At 38.9% G+C, this 20,840-nt stretch overlaps 2 long non-coding RNA genes and 1 pseudogene across 4 annotated transcripts in view; 1 reads left to right on the top strand and 2 right to left on the bottom strand.

Moving 5' to 3' along the window:
• The window catches only part of LOC129145875 (uncharacterized), a 43,361-nt gene extending 36,365 nt beyond the window's left edge, over positions 1-6,996 (bottom strand). Inside the window, exons 1-2 of one of the 2 annotated variants that reach the window (XR_008552003.1) lie at positions 6,906-6,996; positions 2,858-2,994 (exon numbers count right to left, since the gene is read on the bottom strand). This is a non-coding gene — a long non-coding RNA (uncharacterized LOC129145875). The remainder of the gene's footprint in view (positions 1-2,857; positions 2,995-6,905) is intronic. The other variant, XR_008552002.1, reaches the window with a different exon arrangement.
• Positions 6,420-6,551, bottom strand: LOC119246874 (U4 spliceosomal RNA; annotated as a pseudogene).
• A 317-nt stretch (positions 6,997-7,313) lies between the features above and the next one.
• On the top strand, positions 7,314-20,174 carry LOC119246070 (uncharacterized). 2 transcript variants are annotated; one of them, XR_008552004.1, is made up of 5 exons: positions 7,314-7,460; positions 10,848-10,902; positions 13,600-13,712; positions 15,888-15,927; positions 18,483-20,174. It is a non-coding gene; the product is annotated as an uncharacterized LOC119246070 (long non-coding RNA). The 2 variants fall into 2 exon arrangements; XR_005125458.2 differs by lacking the exon at positions 10,848-10,902.
• The last annotated feature ends 666 nt before the right edge of the window (positions 20,175-20,840 follow it).

The following is a 20,840-nucleotide window of genomic DNA, read 5'->3' on the forward strand; positions in this document are numbered from 1 at the left end:
CACCTCACCAAAGAACATAAAGACATGAAAGTATATGAAAAGACATTCCAAAATAAGTGTTACCAGGGAAATGCAAATTAAAACAAGACACCATAATGCATATTCTGCCTAGTTTTTATTGGGTTGTTCTCTTTTTGTTGCATTGTATGAACTCTTTTATAGATCTTATTTTAAATGTAAAATTTTAACTAACCCATTTAAAAGGTAGAGATTGAACATTAGTGCATTAAAAAGCATGATCAGGGCCTCCCCGGTGGCGCAGCGGTTGAGCGCTGGGTTGTGAAGCTGCGCGCGGCCTCTGCGGTGCGGTGCCGGTTCGATCCCCGGCTGCTCCCCGGCCACCGGAGGAGGGTCCCACATGGCGCGCAGACCTCTCCTGCCGCCCGCTGCTCCCCTCAGCAGTGTCCTTCGGTCCTTCTGCCTGCTCTGCTCCCCGCTCTGGCTCTGGTGAATTCTCTCACCCTCCCGCGCTTCTGACTGTACCCAGTGCATGTATAAACAAAACAAACAAACAAACCAGCAAACAAATAAATAAAGCATGCCTCTATAAAAAAAAAAAAAAAAAAAAAAAAAAAAAAAAAAAAGCATGATCATACTATGTGCTGCATATAAGAAACATACTTTATATACAAAAAAATAAATAAGTTGGAAGTGAAATAAGGAAAAAAAATGTTTCATGCAAATAACCACCAAAAGACCCAGAGTAGCTATAGGAATATGAGAGAATAATGACTGAAATTTTAAAACTGTAAAAAAAAATGTATATTATATCATATATTATATATGATGTATATGTACTCTTACATATTAATAAGAGTAAATCTTTAAAGAGGATACAAAATCCCTAAGCATATACATACATAACAAAAGAGCGCCAAAATAAGTAAAGAAAAAGCTAACAGATCAAAGGAGAAACAGACAGTTAAATAATTGTTGCAAACTTACTTTCACAAATGGCTAGAACAACCTGACAGAACAATGCATTAACACCATCCTTGAATAGCATGGGAACCAACTAGACACAGCAGGCATGCACAGAACAATCCACCCCACACAGCAGACTGTACCACAACAGCAGAATATACACTATTTTGAAGTGTGTATGGAACGTTTTCCAGGATAGAGTAAATATTAGACAAGTCTCTTCTCTAACCACAATGGAATAAAACGAAAAATCAACAACAGAGAGAAAACTAGTAAATTTACAAATTGTGGAAAGTAAACAATACATACTTGGGGTTCAGGTTCAAGAAGGCAGGGCAAGAAGAAACTGAAATTAGCTGCTCTCATGGACACAAAAAATATATAGCTACATACAGAATAATTTACTTGGTAAAAGGCCTGAACAGGGCAAACAGAGCTTATACAACAAAGAATCAAAGGGTAGCACTAAGATGGGTAGAAGAGACAGAGCTGTGCTTGCTCTCTCCCAAAGAAACCCCACCCTGAGTGTGGTGATGAGCAGTGGAAAGAAAATTGATCAGGAACTTTTTTGAGGGGAGGGAAGGGGACTGGGATGAACTTTGTATCCTATACCAGGCTTCTTGGCCCTTAAATGCTGCAAAGAAAAGAGATGACCTTGGCGCCCTGAGGGAATGAAGTGCAAGAGAATCAAAGAACTGTAGGAAATCTGCCTTTAAAGGGCCTGCACTCAGATTCACCTGCCCTGGGCCCCAGCACAGCCATACTCTTCTGAAAGGGGCCTGACCCTCATTTGAAGGAATTTAACTAACTCTAATTTTTTAAATTTTATCATTTCGGATTTAGGTAATGTTTACATCAATGTCTAAGATTTAGAGATATACCCTCCCCTCTAGTAGCCTCAATTCTGTAGTCAAATTTCTAGTATTTTCTTTGGTTAACTTTGATCTGATCTGTGGTTTTGCTTGTTTATATACCACATGAGTGAAATCATGAGGTGTTTGTATCCCACCTTTGACAAATTATTACATGTAGCAGAATCTATTTCAGTTCTAACCATGTTGTCATGAAGGGTGAGATTTCGTGTTTTTTTTATAGCTGAATATTATTTCATTTTGTATGTATACCACATATTTTTACCCCTCCATCTGTCATTGTGGACTTAGATTGTTTCCATACATTTGCAGTTGTAAACAGTGCTGCCACGAACAGAGGGGTGCATATGTCCCTTCATATTAGTGTTTATTCATTCTTTGGGTAGATACCTAGTGTGGAATTGGTGGATCATGTGATAGGTCTATCTTTAATAGTTTGAAAACCCTCCATATTGGGGCCTCCCCGGTGGCGCAGCGGTTGAGCACTGGGTTGCGAAGCTGCCCGCAGCCTCTGTGGCGCCGGTTCGATCCCCGGCTGCTCCCCGGCCACTGGAGGAGGGTCCCACATGGCGCGCAGACCTCTCCTGCCGCCCGCTGCTCCCCTCAGCAGTGTACTTCGGTCCTTCTGCCTGCTCTGCTCCCCGCTCTGGCTCTGGTGAATTCTCTCACCCTCCCGCGCTTCTGACTGTACCCAGTGCATGTATAAACAAAACAAACAAACAAATAAATAAATAAAGCATGCCTCTATAAAAAAAAAAAAAACTAAGGCTACTTTTTAAAAAAAAAAAAAAAAGAAAACCCTCCATATTGTTTTGCATAGGTAGGAATAGTCTACATTCCTTCCAATACTACTCACCTATAAGATGAAATTTTGCCATTTTTTAAAAGATTTTTATTTATGCATGCAAGAACTGGGATGTAGGCCAGAGGTGTGGGGGATAGGGTAAGAGGATTCACCAGAGACAGAGTGGGAGCAGAACAGACAGTTCTGCTGAAATACACTGCTGAGGAGAGCAGGGAGCAAGACAGGAGAGGTCTGGTCTGCCATGGGGGTTGGCTACCTGGCCGGGGATCAAACTCGTGCTGCAGTGACTGGCGATAGCTTGATAGCGCTGAGATTTTCACACCTTCACCACCAGGGAGGCCCAAAAAATTTGCCATTTTTGACAACGTGGAAGGAAATGGAAGCAAAAAGAGTCTGAAAGAGAAAGACAAGTACTGGATGACTTCATTCATACATGTAATATAAAGAAACAAACCAAAGAAAAACCTTGAAGTCTGACTGAAGAACTGAAGCAACCAGAAGGGGAGGGACTTAGTGGACCAGAGTGGATGACTGGGGCTGTGGTAGCAGGCATGGTGTGCTAAAATACATGTGCAAAGATGTAAACCTATACTACTAAAACGTATAATTTGTAAGCCAATATTACTTCAATAAACAAAAATTTAAAAGAAACAGGATTTAGATTAACACCAAAAAGAATGTAATAAGTAGTAATAATAACCAAGGAGGTGAAAACCTGTATGCTGAACCCTAAAGTCCCTATTGTTGGACTATGAAGAATATAGGAACAAATACAAAGATATTCTGTGTTCATGTATTGGAAGAATTAACATTGTTACGGTGGCCATTATTCCTAAAGCAATAAACAGATTAAATGAAATACCTATTTAGAATCCCAAAGCATTCTTCACATAAAATAAATTTTAAAGAAATCGTGAAATATGTTGGAACCACAAAAGATTGTGACTAGCCAAGGACATACTGAGAAAAAAAGATAAAGCTGGAAGGATCAAACTCCCTGATGTACTGGATTAAAAACAGACACAGATTAATGCAACAGAGTTTAGAGAAGAAATAAACCTCACATATATGGCAAAATATGGCCAACTAATTTGTAGATAACAAAAAAGCAAGTGCAACGAAAAAAAATTCTTTTCAATAAATAATAGTGGGAAAATTCAACAGCCACGTGCAAAAGAAGAAAAATTGAGCACTACTTTACATCATACAGAAAAGTTCATTTAAATAAAGATTTGCATTTTTGGAAGATTACTGAAAAGAAAAAAAAGTTTATGATCACTTATTAAGAGCAGACCAATAATCCAAGGAAAGTTTGATCTTTTACCAGAAGAAAATCACATTTTTATGTTGCACCAGCATATGTTTAATATTAAAATTTGTTTTTTATAGCCAGCTTGACTGTATGTAAAATCACTGTTTTTAAAAAAGATTTATTTTAGGGCCTCCCCGATGGCGCAGCGGTTGAGCGCTGGGTTGCGAAGCTGCCCGCGGCCTCTGCGGCCCGGGTTCGATCCCCGGCTGCTCCCCGGACACTGGAGGAGGGTCCCACATGGCACGCAGACCTCTCCTGCCGCCCGCTGCTCCCCTCAGCAGTGTACTTCGGTCCTTCTGCCTGCTCTGCTCCCTATTCTGGCTCTGGTGAATTCTCTCACCCTCCCGCGCTTCTGACTGTACCCAGTGCATGTATAAACAAAACCAACCAACCAAACAAACAAATAAATAACATGCCTCTATTAAAAAAAATTTTAAAAAAAGATTTATTTTATTTATTTATGCATATAAGAGCTGGGGCGTAGGCCAGAGATGCAGGGGGTAAGAGGTTTCACCAGAGAGAGTGGGAAGCAGAACAGGAGGACTGACCAAATACACTGCTGAGTGCAGCAGTGGGCAAGACAGGAGAGGTCTGCTGCGCCTGGTGGGTCACCTCCCTCGCCCCACGATCAAACTCGTGCTGTGGTGGCTGCGGATAGCTGCATAGTGCTGATACTTAATCCCTGGTGCCACCTGGGAGGCCTTGTAAAGTCACTTTTTAGAGATTACTCCTCCCTGGTGGCGCAAGGGGTTAAGCACGGCACTATGAAGCAATCGAAGCATCTGCAGCACGAGTTCGATCCCCGGCCGGCCAGGGAGAGACCCACGTGACACGACAGACCTCTCCTGTCTCGCCCGCTGCTCACCTCAGCAGTGTATTTCAGTCAATCTGCCTGTTCTGTTCCCCACTGTCTCTGGTGGATCCTGTCACCCACCCCCATCCCCCCACATCTCTGGCCTGCACCCCAGCTCCTGTATGCATAAATAAATCAATCATAAGAAAAAGATTAAAGATTACTTTCCCGTTTAAAAATGAACAATGGTATAAAAAATTTTTTAAAAAGATTACTTTCCCATCAATGTTTTGTAACTTCATTTTTACATTGAGAATACATCTTATGTCTTTAAATAATTAGGCTCACTTTAGGACAAAATAACTTTCTTTTCCCTCAACAAAAATAAGCCTCCATTTGCATGTTATCCTATTGAAAGCTACATCTTACTTTCTTCATATAAAGAATATTTCCATTATTTTAGTAGTTCTAATATATAATTATATATGTTAGATATCTTAACCTTGAAATACTTTAATTTGAAATGGGTGAATTATGTAGTATATGCGTTATATTTCCATCAAGATGCCAAGAGAAAAGAAAGGAAAAATTAAGAAATTCACAGATTTTTCAAAAGCTGATTTCATTTCTAAAAAAACTGCCCTATAAGAATTACCAAAGGGAGTTGTTTAGACTAAGATGGAAGGACAATAGACAAAAAGTCAAAAGTATATGGAGAAATATAATACTTAATACAACTATTAGAAAGTTTCCTTTTTTGGCCACTATGTTTTGTTCCATTAAATATAAGTTATTTGAAAAAACATATATGAAAAAATTAAAAACATGGGTAAAAGTAACTACATAGGTAACTATAAAAATTACCATTAATTTTTATTAAAAACCTTAATTTTTAGTGAGAGCCACAAAGTGATTGTACATTGTTACATCAGCATAATTTATGAATACATTTTATAATTTCTAGAAACAGGCATTCTAATATTAGTATATTTTTAATGTGTCACAAGATGTTTACTAAGAGATGAAAATATATTTGATCTTCCTAATGAGAGTTCAAAAGTAGGTAAACAGACTCAATTAACCATTACTCTGGCAATATTTCATTTTACTTGGATATGATCTAGACATTCAATGAATTTAGGTGATGTTTTTAATAATAAATATGTATGGTGTTCGTATATTTAATTAGTTTCCCAAATCTCATTTGGTTACTTACACACAATAAACAATATTTTTAAAGTTAAATGAAATGATGAAGATTCAATTTTTATTTAGAAACTTGAGAGAGATGTATTATTTTTCTTATACTATTAGTATTCAAGGAAATGTCTGTGAAAATTAACTGAACAACAGGGTAAAGAAAGAGTAACCACCTGTGACAAGAAAGTTAGCCTTTGGAAAAATAACTTGGGAAAGTCACAAAATAATTAGATGACTAAGGACTCCCCACAATCAAGAATTGCAAAATTCCCAATGATCAAGGAAAGCACTGATTTACAGATTTTTCACTAGATATTCAAATGTCTCCTTTGTAACAAAGCAGCAGGAAAAGTATGGCTGGTCCATTCAGAGGAAAACTATGTTAATAGTGTCCCTGAAAGAGCACAGATACTTAACAAAAGCCAAATCAAAAATTTTAAATGTGCTAAAATAGTTAAAAGAAACCACCAAGTAAGGAAACCAGGAAAATAATGTCTAAATAAAATGAGATTATCAACCAACAGATTTTAAATTTATATAACTAAAACAATGTATATTTATATAATTATGGGAAAAGTTTTCAATTAGCAATAATCGCGCCTCGGATAAACCTCATTGGCTACGATACTGCCACTGCGCAAAGCTTATTTATATAATTATGAAAGAGAAGAAAATGTGAATTCTACGGATGGGAAGCCTAATAACCGAAAGGAAAAAAAAATAACTAAAGGGTATCAACAACAGCTTTGATAGGCAGTAGGCTCAGCAACATGTAATAGAACAGTTTAATTTCAACTGTAATTTCCAGTCTGAGGAATAGAAAGAAAATAGTTCAAGGTGAAAACCCGCTGCGCCACCACCGCCCCAACCCCCAGCCCCCAGCCGGGTCTACGCAACTCCCGGGCTCTCCTAGCAGCCGTCGACGCGCCAGGCTCTCTGGCTTAGCTTTCTCCATCTGTTCCTGCTGAGCCAAAGTTAGGAAACCATTTCCGCACTTACTGTTTCAATGCAAATGTTTAATGCAAGATTAAGCTCCGTCCTGCAGCGCTTCTCCGCCCGCGGCTACGTCGGGACCCCCCAAGAGCGCCCGCGGCCCCGCCGCCGCCATTAGCGCCCGCCCCCGGGCACGCCCTCCGCATTCTTGCTGAGTCACTTCCTTGAGGGAGCCGGTCCCTACTTAAGCCCGCAAAACGCGCGTGCCAGCCCCTCCACCGCAACTTCGCCCGCGTTGAGGTCACCCCTCGGGCGCGCCAAGCAGCGGCGAGAGGAGCGGGCCGGCCCCCGGGGCAGCTGCCGAGCTGCCGAGCCGCCGAGCCGCCGAGCCGCCGCGGCCAGTACCTGCAGCACCGGCCGGGATGGGGACACGCCAAGCCCTGGAGCCGAGCGCAGCCAGTCTGGGCCCCAGGATCGGCGGCCACAGCGCCAAGCGAGCGAGCCGGCCCGTGCTCCTGGGGCGCCTGCGCTCGCTAGAGCGGTTTGAAAATCAGTGAACAGAAAACTGTCACTCTCCACGGCCAGCTTGTTCGTGGTGTACACTTGTCTGAACATCCAAAGGTAAACGGAAAAACAAATATAACTTAACCATTAACTAAGATAACCTCTACAAAAAGAAACAAAAATAACTTTTGGCCAGATTCTGTTTCAACTGATTCTGTTTTAACTGAGAATGTTAAAAAAGTGCATTTGAAAAAATCTGCATTTGTAACTGAAGTGAGCCTAAAGGAAAATTAGGCAGGGGCAAAGTTCAGCGATCCACCTTCTGGTGTTCTTTCAAAGCCGCCTAGTCACTGCGTGGGAGCACTGTTAAAAATTCCAACCAAAATAGGTAGTTGATGGCAGCATTTATTTATTTTTTTAGAAATGGGGTACAAGCCAGAGTCGCGGAGGGTGAGACGATTCACCAGAGAGAGTGGGGAACAGAACAGGCAGATGTACAGAAACACACTGCTGAGGGGAGCAGCAGGCGAGAGGTCTGCAGCGCCATGTGGGTTGCTCCCGGCCGCAGATGGAACTCGCACCGCAAAGGCCGCGGACAGCTTCACAGGGCTGCGCTCAACCCCCTGCGCCACCAGGGAGGCCCGAGGGCCGTACATTTAAAACTAGATTTCGGTAAGCTCAAACTTAAATTTCAGTAAAATAGTAAACACTTTTTTCCAAAATCACTGGACTCTTGAGAAGACTGGTACAGAAATGCAATATGCAAAAGATGAGCTTAAAAAATTACAGCCTGGGGGCCTCCCCGGTGGCGCAGCGGTTGAGCGCTGGGTTGCGAAGCTGCCCGCGGCCTCTGCGGCGCCAGTTCGATCCCTGGCTGCTCCCCGGCCACCGGAGGAGGGTCCCACATGGCGCGCAGACCTCTCCTGCCGCCCGCTGCTCCCCTCAGCAGTGTACTTCGTCACTCTGCCTGATCTGCTCCCTGCTCTGGCTCTGGTGAATTCTCCACCCTCCTGTGCCTCTGGCCTGTACCCCAGTTCTTCTATAAATAAATAAATCTTAAATATATATATATATATATTTATTTTAAAAAGATGTGATTTGCCATTGCTGCCGATCATAGCACAGTTCAAAGAGAAGCTTTCTGGAAGTAAAAGCAAAATGTTAAAACTAATACCTTTGAGAGCGATTTAAATTAATGGCTATCTCCAGTTGATTCCTTTTTACTGCTCAGTACTATTCCATACTGTGGACGTGCCCCTGTATGAACCATTCAATTGTGAAGGCCATATGGGTTGCTTTCAGTGGTTAGTCCAAATAATACTGTTGGCGAATATAATATTCAAATACAAGTTTTTGTGCAAATGTTTTCATTTTTTCTAAGATATGGCTGTCATTACTGAGTTTATTGTGTTAAGTTTAAAAAATACTATTAAGTTTTCAAGATTGTCCACAGAAATTAAAGAACTAAACAGGAATGTATGAGAATTTCAGTTTCTGCACTTCTGAATTTTGTATGGTCAATTATAAATTTTAGCAATTAAAAAGTGTATAATGCTATCTTATGGTGCAATTTGCATTTCTGAATTAGTAACTTTCAACATATTTACACATCCTCAGTGACATTTCTGTAGCCTCATCAGCCAAATATTCATACATGCCTCTTGTCCAATTTTTAATTATATAGTTTGCAATTTTTGTTGAGTTTGACAGTTCTCACATATTCTAGGAATCAGTCCAATGGCATGTGATTTGTGAATGTTTTGAGAACACAGGGTGAATTTCCATTTTCTCCATAAGGAGTTAGGCAGAGCAAAACAATAAAGCTTAATGACAATTTATTAGTTCATTTTCTTTTATTAGTTCTGCTTTACTTGTCATAACACTTTGCTAAAGCCTACATGCAACACATTTTCACCTATATTTGCCACTAAATTTTTTTTTTTTTTGGACCAAACATTTTATAGTTTCGCATTTTGTATTTGCCTGTGATTCTTTCGGAAATTAACTTAAGGCAGGTAATGTTCCCCTTAGGATGAGGTTTATTTTGAAATGTAGGCATATTTAATAGACACAGAACCTATTGTTAAAGATGCACTTCCAATCCATTATAGCAACTTATTAAAGTGAGATTGAATGAATCTCTGTGGGTCATTTTCTGAGTTTGATTAATTACTCTCTTGTTCCATCAAAACCATGCAGACTTAATAATGGTATCAGGTTAATACCTTAAAATCGAGTGAGCGGAATACTCACTATATAAATATTTTAATATTTTTAAGCCATTCTATTTAAATTGTATTTCAACTTGCATCCAGAAATGAGTTTTTTAACTATTATTTTTTTTAATTTTATATATTTTTTTACATCATTTTTCATTTTTGCACAATGTATGTATTTTCATCTTGGCTTATGGTCTCCATACAATTTCCACTCCCCCCCCCCCACGCCTTGTTTTGATCCTACTCCCTCCTCCCCCCATGTAGTGTGTACTCTGGTTTATAGTTGCTTGTTGATTTTGATTTTTACCTTATTATAATTAGTCTTTTTCCTGGTCCCTTATTTTGATGAATAAAACTGATACAATTATACATGTGTATATAAAATTTCAATTCCTATGGATAAGTATCAAGAAACACAACTATTGGATCATATTATTTTTCTGAAGAGAACCGCACAGAGGTACAATTGACATGCAATAATAAAATGTACCATTTTGGGTGCACAGTTCCATGAGTTTGGACAGATGCATAATGATGTAATAGCTACCACCACAATCAAGATATAGAAGAGTTTCATCATCCCAAATTTGTCTCCATTGACCCTTTGTAGCCAATCCTTTGTCTGACTCTTTGTACTTGGTAAAGACATATGTTTTCTATTTCATGAGTTTGCAAGATAACCAGTCCTGAAGTGAGGATATTGTCCTCCCACCATAACCCCTTATAATCCCTCTCCCTCCGTGACCTGAGAAACTTCATGAATGTCCGCTAGTGTTTGCATTTTACATCATCAAATTTTCTGCTTCACAAATATCTGTCATTCTGACTTGTGTTACTACATAATTCACTTTAACTCCTTCCATTTTTACTGTAATAGGCAACACTTCATCTTTCCTTATGGCAGACCAGTATTCCAAAACGTGGCTATGCCATCTTCTTGATCCAAATCACTCAGTGGACACTTAGGTTGTTTCCATGTCTTAGCTAACATAAATAATGCAATAAACATAGTAGAGCATAGTTATTTAGATTGGTTTCACTTACGAATAGATGGCCAATAGTAGAACTCCAGTGTCATATGGTATTAATATTTTGTTTCATAGTATAAATCCAGATTTGTGTCCCAAATGGTGAAACCACTTTACATTCCCACCAACATTGTAATAGGATTCCTTTTCCTGCATCATCTCCAGCAGATATACTTAGCAGTCTTTTCACTGTATACTATTCTCATTGGTATGAATAACTATCTCATTATGGTTTTCACATAAATCTATCTTTACAGGACTAATGATAAATAATTTTACATGTATCTATTAGACTTCTGGATATCCTCCTTGGTGAGTTATCTATTCAAATCTGCTAATACTTTATTAAAAGGGTTGTTTTCTACTGTTAAATATTGTATTTTTAAAAATACCTTGAATATTAACCTCTCAATTATGTAATACAAACTAATATATGCTTTCTCCCTTTCAGAAAGATCTTTTAAACCTAATATTTACTTTCACTGTGTAAAAGCTATTTAATCTGAACTAATTCCAATTGCTTGATTTCGCTTTATTTAACTCACCATGTCAATTTTCCAAAGAAATTTTTATCACTGACATCATGCACTATATAGCTAGTATTTTCTTTACATTTTATTGTTGCAAGCCTCAAATTTAAATTTTTTTAAGATTTATTTATTTTTGCATACAAGTGCTGAGGTGTAGGCCAGAGGTGCAGGAGGTGAGAGGATCCACAAGAGACAAAACAGGGAGCAGAACAGGCAGATCTACTAAAATACACTGCTGAGGGGAGCAGCCAGTGAGACAGGAGAGGTCTGCTTGCACTGTGTAGGTCAACTCCCTGGCCAGGGATTGAACTCATGCCACAGTGGCTGGCAATAGTTTGATAGTGCTGAGTCTTTAACCCCTCTGTACCAAGGAGGCCCCCAGGGCTTTTGATTCTTTTCTATTGACCCATGAGTATACTTTTAGGCCAACGTATTATTTTTACACTTGTTTTACAATATAGTACAAAGTCAGGAAAAGTGATGCCTTCATTTCTCTTGTCCAAGAATTGCATTAGTCATAGTAGGACTTTCATGATTTCATTCTTCTTTGTTCAATGTCAAAGAATAATGTTGGTGTTTTGTTGGGAATTTGTATGTATCACTTTGGGTAGCACAGTCATTTTGATTACATTGATTTCACCCAGTCCATGGGCATAGGATGTCTTTCCATCACTTCAGTAACTACTTTTGTAACATCTTGCAGCTATCTTGAAATAGGCCCTTAACCTACTTGGTTAATTCCAAGGTATTTAACTATTATTTGATTGTGAATAGAAGTACTTTAACTTCTTACTCACATCTGTTGTTTGTGAATTAAAATGCTAGATTTTTCTGTCTTGATATTGAAACATGCCATGTTGTTGAATTCATCTACGGTTTCAAATAACATGATAGTTTTAAGGGTTTTCTGTAAATGATAGTGTGAATAGTAATAGATTTACTTGTTTTCAACTTTGGATTCAAACTATCTCCTATATAAAAAATTCAATAGTAGTTGTGAAAAGGGGCATCCTCATTGTTATGGAGATTTAAATGAGTTTCACTCTCAAATTTTAAATGGGCTGTTGGCTTGTGAAATATAGCTTTTATTATATTAGGTTAGATTCCTTCCATTTCAATATTGTTTTGACTTTGTATCATAAGTGGATGCTGAATCTCATCAAATTGTTTCCATGCACAATTGTTGACATAATGTATTAAACTGCTTGAAATGTGTATATAAAAAAATCCTTGCATTCCAGCAATAAATCCTAGATCATGGTGTATAATCTGTATGATGGATTGTTGAATTTGACTTGTGTATATTTTGTTACAAGTACTTGTAACAGTATTCATTAGGGGCACTGGTCTGTAATTTTTCATTTTGTGTGTCTTTGAGATTTAGTACTAAATATTATCATAAAATGTATTTGGGAAAGTTACTTGTTCTTATATATTTAGAAACAACTTGAGAAAGATAGGAACAAGTTCTTTAAAGCATTGATGTAATTCACTAGAGAGCCCTTTGGCCATGGACATTTCTTTTGGGGTAAATTATACTGTTCAATTTCCGTGCCTGTGATGGGTTGAAACAATGCTTGTGTTAATTCCTGGATTAGGCTTAGAATACTATACTCATCAAGAAATAATACCAAATTTATTGGCATGTATTTGTTCATAGTAGTCTTTTATGATTCTCTGTATTTTGATGCCATAAGTGGTAATTTCTCCTTTTTCATTTCTGATTGGGTTTATTAAAGAGATCTTTCTTTTGCACTCTGGCTAGAGATATATTGGTTTACTTTCCTGAAAATCACCTGTTACTTTCATTGCTCTTTTGAAGTCCTTTTGATCTCCATTTCACTAATTCGCCTTTTTTAAAGATTTTTTTTTTTTTTAATAGAGGCATGTTTTTCTTTATTTGTTTGCTTGTTTGTTTTGTTTATACATGCACTGGGTACAGTCAGAAGCACGGGAGGGTGAGAGAATTCACCAGAGCCAGAGCGAGAGGCAGAGCAGGCAGAAGGACCAAAGTACACTGCTGAGGGGAGCAGCGGGCGGCAGGAGAGGTCTGCGCGCCATGTGGGACCCTCCTCCGGTGGCCACGGAGCAGCCGGGGATTGAACCGGCACCGCAGAGGCCGCGGGCAGCTTCGCAACCCAGCGCTCTACCGCTGCGCCATCGGGGAGGCCCACTAATTCGCCTTTTTAAAATTTCCTCCCATATATTAGCTTTGGATCATGTTTGTTCCTCCTTGTCAAACTGCTTTAGGTGTAGTATTAAATTACTTCTTTGGGATTTGTCATGTTAATGTAGGCCTGCATTACAATTATCTTCCTTTGTAAGAATTCTTTTCCTGCATGCCATGAATTCTGAATGCTTGTAACCTCATTTTCATTGGTCTCAAACTGTATTTTGAATTCTACTTTAATTTCCTCTTTGATTCAATAGCTATTGTGAAGGATATTGCTTTATTTCTTTGTATTTTTAATATTTCCAGGTTCTATTACATGTGATTTGTAGTTTTATGGGATTGCTGCCAGAAAGAGAACATGGAATGATTTAAATCTTTAGTTTTCAACATTGACTTCTGTCCCAACATACAGTCTCTCCGTAAGTATGTTCCAAGTGGACTTGTAAAATAAAAATGTGTATTTTAACAGTTTTAGAGTAGTATTCTGTAAATATTAAGTCTGTGGTCTATCTCATTTAAAGGAGCTATTTCCCTATTTATTTTCTATCCCTGATATATCTATTCTTTTAAGTAGAGTATCAGAAATCCCTGGTATTATTGCATTGCTATTTTTTTCTTTAGTTGTATTGTATATGTCCTTAATAATAATGGATTTTCTCTATCTCTTACTGGGCTTTAAACTGGTTATCTGTATAATCTGATATATACATGGCTGTCCCTTATTTCGATAACCATTTGCATATAGGATTGACTTCCTGCCGTTAAACCTGAAGTCTCTTGCTTCTCTTTGTTAGTATGACAGATTTTGTGAGAATAGCATTAAGGTTGGACATTGTTAAATAGCACATTCAGTAACTCTATGCATTTTTGCTGGTGAATTCAGGCCACTTAAGGTGATTATTCAGACATAATTGCCCACTGCCATTTTTGTATTTTGTTTGTATTTTAATGTTTTATTTGGTTTATATTTGTTTAGGTTCCATTCCCATTGTCTTGAATGTTCCACTTATTTTTATTTGAAGTTTCTTTTGAGGTTAGTGTGTGAAGGCTTCTTATGCAGACTGTTAGAATTCTAATCCAAAATTGACTCTGATTGGCCATATTGTTCCTCTCCATATCCATCCTGTTTAACTTTGGTGACAGTTACATCACTATTTGTTGTTCTGTTACAGTACAATAATCCTTTAGCATTCTTTTATTTGTGGTTAGGTATTGATGAAATTCTTTTACTTTTCAGAGGATCTACTTACCATTTCTTATTTCTTAAATGTTGATCTTACAAGTGAAAAGATTCTAGACTGGAAATCTTTTCTGTTGAGTATATTAAAAAATCACCTGTGGGCCTCCCCGGTGGCGCAGCGGTTGAGCGCTGGGTTGCGAAGCTGCCCGCAGCCTCTAACGGCGCTGGTTTGATCCCTGGCTGCTCCCTGGCCACCGGAGGAGGGTCCCACGTGGCGCGCAGACCTCTCCTGCCGCCCGCTGCTCCCCTCAGCAGTGTACTTCGGTCCTTCTGCCTGCTCTGCTCCCCGCTCTGGCTCTGGTGAATTCTCTCACCCTCCCGCGCTTCTGACTGTACCCAGTGCTTGTATAAACAAACAAACAAATAAATTAAAAAAAAACCAACATGCCTCCCAAAAATAAATAAATAAACTTTAAAAAAAAAAAAAATCACCTGCCATTCCCTTTTTTTTTTTTTTTAATAGAGGCATGTTATTTGTTTGTTTGTTTGTTTGTTTGTTTTGTTTATACAAGCACTGGGTACAGTCAGAAGCGCGGGAGGGTGAGAGAATTCACCAGAGCCAGAGCGGGGAGCAGAGCAGGCAGAAGGACCGAAGTACACTGCTGAGGGGAGCAGCGGGCTGCAGGAGAGGTCTGCGCGCCATGTGGGACCCTCCTCCAGTGGCCTGGGAGCAGCCGGGGATCGAAACGGCGCCGTAGAGGCCGCGGGCAGCTTCGCAACCCAGCGCTCAAGCGCTGCGCCACCGGGGAGGCCCTGCTATTCCCTTCTTGATTGTAGTGTTTCCAGTGAAACACTGGACAATCTAGTAATTGTTCATTTATAGGTTATCCTTTTTTATGTTTTTAAATTCAGCACTTGTCATTTGTTTTCAGTTTTATTATAAAATATCTTGGTGTATGTCTTGTCTGGTGTTATTTTTGAACTCTTTGCCTCTTGGATCAGGATATCCGATTTCCCAGGTTGAGATAGTGCTCAACATTTATTTAAATAAACTTTCTATGCCTGTGACTTCCTCCTCTTCTGGCATCTCTACAATATAGGTGTTTTGTCACTTTGTATTATCTTAACACAAAGAATGTTAACACTTTAAGAATGTTTTAATTTTTATTTTGTTGTTGATGTATTTGTGTTCTGACATTTGCTTTCAAGCCCACAAAATCTATTGCTTGTGTTTATCTGCTGTTCAGACCCTGCAATGCATTTTTAGATTCATATTGTTTTAGATGCATATTGTTATATCCACTAGTTCTAATTTTAAGTCTCTCATTTTCTACTTATTCTGTTCCTTTCTTATTCCATTCATTGTTTTGGTTAAAAAAAAGACTTATAACTACTTTCTTGAACTCCTCTGCAGGTATCTTCTGCAGTTTCATTGGATTGAGACTTATCTCCAGGTATCGTTGCTCCAGCATTACTGATATGTTCTGTCATTTCATTATTAGTTCTTATATTTTGCAGTAAACTTTCAGATCACTGCTGTTGTACCTGCTCAGGTAGCCAAAGAACTGTTAGCAACAAGGGGGTAATAGGTAGAGAGGGAGTGCGGCAGTAGGGCAACAGAAGGTCGCTTACAGTATCAGGAATTCAAATTCATACCATGCTCTCAAACCACAGTTGTGTGGTGCAGAACAGTGGTCTCCTCCTGTTGCTAAATCCTGAGCATGTGTATCTCACATAAATTCATGCTAGGCTCAGCCTTTAGTTTATGTGTGAGCACTAGATGGATCGTTGGAAATATATCACAAGGACAAAAACTGGGCATTCTTCTTAGCTTTTACAATGCAAAGTATTATCCTAGCGTGCTTGTTCCTGTTGTTAAGATCTAGGTGCTTAAACTGTGGTTACTAAAAGCATTTTGTCAGTTTTGGCCCTGCATCGGGAGGGAGGCAGTTTTTATTTTATTTATTTATTTATTTACTTATTTATTTATTTATTTATTTATTTATTTTACTTTACCAAGTCATGGTAAATCTTTTTTTTTTTTTTTTTTTTTTTTTTTTTTAATAGAGGCATGCTTTATTTATTTGTTTGCTGGTTTCTTTGTTTGTTTTGTTTATACATGCACTGGGTACAGTCAGAAGCGCGGGAGGGCGAGAGAATTCACCAGAGCCAGAGCGGGGAGCAGAGCAGGCAGAAGGACCGAGGTACACTGCTGAGGGGAGCAGCGGGCGGCAGGAGAGGTCTGCGCGCCATGTGGGACCCTCCTCCGGTGGCCGGGGAGCAGCCGGGGATCGAACCGGCGCCGCAGAGGCCGCGCGCAGCTTCGCAACCCAGCGCTCAACCGCTGCGCCACCGGGGAGGCCCTAAATCTTTTTTTTTTAAGATTTATTTGTTTATACAAGCACTGGGTACAGTCAGAAGCACGGGAGGGTGAGAGAATTCACCAGAGCCAGAGCGGGGAGCAGAGCAGGCAGAAGGACCGAAGTACACTGCTGAGGGGAGCAGCGGGCGGCAGGAGAGGTCTGCGCGCCATGTGGGATCCTCACCCAGTGGCCGGGGATCGAACCGGTGCTGCAGAGGCTGCGGGCACCTTCGCAACCCAGCGCTCAACCGCCACACCACCGGGGAGGCCCGGGAGGCAGTTTTTAAATATCACAGACTGAAGATGTGAGTAATAACCTCTTCAAGAAGACATAGGTAGTCAAACCTGGTACTTCAAGACAGTTTGACCTATAGCTGTTGTATATTTCGAGCCTAAGGTCAAGCCAATTATCACTCTACAACACTGCTCATTTGGTTCCCCAAGAACACACCCTCTTCCTTGAACACCAACTCTGTTCTTCTCATGCACAGCAACAGGTCCCCAAAGACCCCAATGTAGGCACATGGCTCTGTATGGCATCCACATCTACCACTTGTGGGTTATATTGTCTCAGTATCACTGCAAGCAGTTCAATGAAAGGTATGTTTACTGCTTCCACGGAACCTCATGTTACATATTATAGTTCATTTTCCTGGGATTATTTGTTCTACTGTAATTTGTACATATATGAAGTAGGTGAGTCCAGCATCTTCACACTGTAGCTATTCTGCTGGATTATTGGCTTATATCAGATAATAGTATGTCGAGTTTTAAATCTATTAAAATATACCTCAGATTGGTTATACTGTTCATGTTCCACCAGCAATGGGTAAGAATTAGTTCTTCCAGATTCTCAAAAGAATTTAATTTTTTAAGTGTTGTGGATTTTTATTCTGATGTATACAGTAGTATCTCCTTTTAATTTGCAATTCCTTCATGAAACATTTGGAGCATCTTTCATATTCATATTTCCAACCTCTACATATAGTCTGGTGACATGTAAATTATCTGGCTTACTTTTAAACCAGATATTGAGTTTTAGAGATTTTAGGAATTTTGGATATTTCAAATGTTTATTTTGCAAACATTTCCTTCCAGTCTGCACCTTGTCTTCCCACTGCCCTCGCATTCCTTTGACGATAATTTCTGAACTGTAATGGGATAAGCTTTTTAATGATCTGTCATGGATAATGTCTTTCGTTTTATATTATAAAAGCAATTGCAAAAAAAAAAAAAAAAGAAAAAGAAAGAAGAAAAAGCAATTGCCAAAACAAGATTACATAGGTTCTCTCCTATATTACGACTTAGGAAATCTCAGTTTCAGATTTAGGTATCCAGTATCTATTTTGTGTTCATTTTCATGAGGGTATATTCTGCGTTCATTTCGTACATGTGTGATTCCAATTATATTAACACTTAGTGAAGACACAGTCTTACTTACCTTGTATTGCATATGCTCTTTCATGATAAAACAGTTGATTAATCCATAGTAACTTTTATATTGTCTCATTGTTCAGGATTTTCACATCTGTATGTTAAAGTGACATTAGTCTGTAGCTGTTCTTTTTTTTTTTTTTTTTTTTAATAGAGGCATGTTTTACTTATTTATTTGTTTGTTTGTTTTGTTTATACATGCACTGGGTACAGTCAGAAGCACGAGAGGGTGAGTGAATTCACCAGAGCCAGAGCGGGGAGCAGAGCAGGCAGAAGAACCGAAGTACACTGCTGAGGGGAGCAGCGGGCGGCAGGAGAGGTCTGCGTGCCATGCGGGACCCTCCTCCCGTGGCCGGGGAGCAGCCGGGGATCGAACCGGCGCTGCAGAGGCCGCGGGCAGCTTCACAACCCAGCGCTCAACCGCTGCGCCACCGGGGAGGCCCTGTAGCTGTTCTTTTTTCCTGTCCTTGTAAAAATGGTAATACTGGTTTTATAGAATGAGTTGGATAACATTTCCTTTTTATTTCCTAGTGATCACATAAATCTTGCAAAAAGATTCTTTACATATTTGGTTTAACTTTCCATTAAATATGTGTTCGAAGATTTCTTTTTCAGATTTTAAGTTATGAATGCAATTTACTGCATTGGTGTTGGGATACTCATTTTAGCTTCCGTGTTTAGTGATTTATGGTAATTTGTGGTTTTTGGGAAACTGACTCATTTTAATAAGTGTATAAATTCAGCATGTCAAATTAGTTTCCCATCATAGTCCCTTTAAAGTCTTCATGGTTTATCATTTTATCTTGCTTCATTAGTATTATTGATCTTTGGCTTCATTTTTTGTCCATATTGATAGAGGTATGCAAGTACACTTACCTTTTTTTTTTAAAGATTTATTTATGCATACAAGAACTGGGGTATAGGCCAGAGGTGCTCTTTTGTCTCCAATTGTTTGGAAATTTCCCCATTAACTTTCAGTTATCTGTTTTTACTTTGATACCATTCTGGTCACTTATGATCAAAACTCCAAAAGACATGTTGACATTAGCTGTGTAGATTGAAGTATATATTCTACATGGCTTATAAGTAATTAAAAAGAGCATCTACTGTATTGTTCTTGGGTGGACACTTGCATATATACCAACTAAGTATGGGTAATTCGTAGTGTTGTTTTTATGATTTGGGTTTTTTTTAGTTTGAAGTTTTGATGAGGTTTGTATCCTACTTTTTTTCATTTAATTCCATCAACTACTGAGAGTATTGTTACTTTTTTTTTTTTTTAAGATTTCTTTATTTATGCATACAAGAGCTGGGGTGCAGGCCAGAGATGCTGTGGGTGAGAGGATTCACCAGAGACAGAGGGGAGAGCAGAACAGGCAGATGTATTGAAATACACTGCTGAGGAGGCAGCAGGCGAGGCAGGAGAGGTCTGCTGCGCCATGTGGGTCACCTCCCTGGCCGGGGATCAAACTTGTGCTGCAGTGGCTGCGGATAGCTTCATAGTGCTGTGTCTTAACCCCTTGCACCACCAGGGAGGCCCCGAGAGTATTGTTACTTAGCAAATCTATTTGATTTCATGATTTCTATTGCATTATGTATTTTGAAGGTTTGCTGATAGATCAATAAAATTTATGTTGGTTATATATTCTTAGTTGATTATTGTATTATGCTTTGTATCTGCTCTGGGTAACTTTCTTTGCTGTGAAATCCACTTTGTGGGAATCATTGGTTTCTGTTAATGTCCACATGGTTATTTTCATTTTTCTACTTCCATACTACATGCATCATCATATTTGAAGTAACCTGCTGATATACAGCATATGATCATGTTATCTCTGCCATTATTTATGTTGGTATATATAGAACATTTGTATACATTTTTGTATGATTAAAATACTATACATAGACCATTTATATACATTTTATATTTTGTAAGATTAAATCTGTAATTTAAATTCTTTTAGTTTTATGTATTACTCATTCGTTTCTCTATCCTAAGGTTTGATACTTTTATTTCAATGTATTCCAACATAACCATTTCTTTTTTTGTGTGTGTTTGCTTTTGAGCATATCACATTAACGATATTTAAGACCTCTGGCAACATAGTATAGAGGCATAACATATCACAATTTAATAGTGTTTATGAATTAAAGAGCTGTGTAGAGACCTTCTCCATCTTCTGAGTCTTAAATATTTTTACTAAACAGGATGATTGGTTGAAAATAACATCATGGAGACCAGCAGTTATCCATGGGGAGAGAAGAACTATCCATTACTGCTGGATGTGGATATAAATCCAAGATGCATACAAAGTCTCTGCTTATGCCATGATGTAGATTAGTGATGTCACTGTGCCATAAAGACTTGGCTGTTAAAAACTTCCTCTGATTCCATCCTAATATTAGTTTTGAGGGAAGGGTAGAAATATATGATCTCCACTCCACATTTGCTGATGGGATAGTGAATAAAGTTTGGATTTTATCAAGCTATTTGGTGTGATGAGGGCAATATTGTCTGAAAGTTGTCTTATTTGATGGGTTGCATTGGGTAGAGAACCCTTTTCCTATAGT

The sequence above is a fragment of the Talpa occidentalis genome, unplaced genomic scaffold (assembly GCF_014898055.3).
Source record: "Talpa occidentalis isolate TD23 unplaced genomic scaffold, MPIMG_talOcc4v2.1 talOcc4.15, whole genome shotgun sequence".
Lineage (NCBI taxonomy): Eukaryota > Metazoa > Chordata > Mammalia > Eulipotyphla > Talpidae > Talpa > Talpa occidentalis.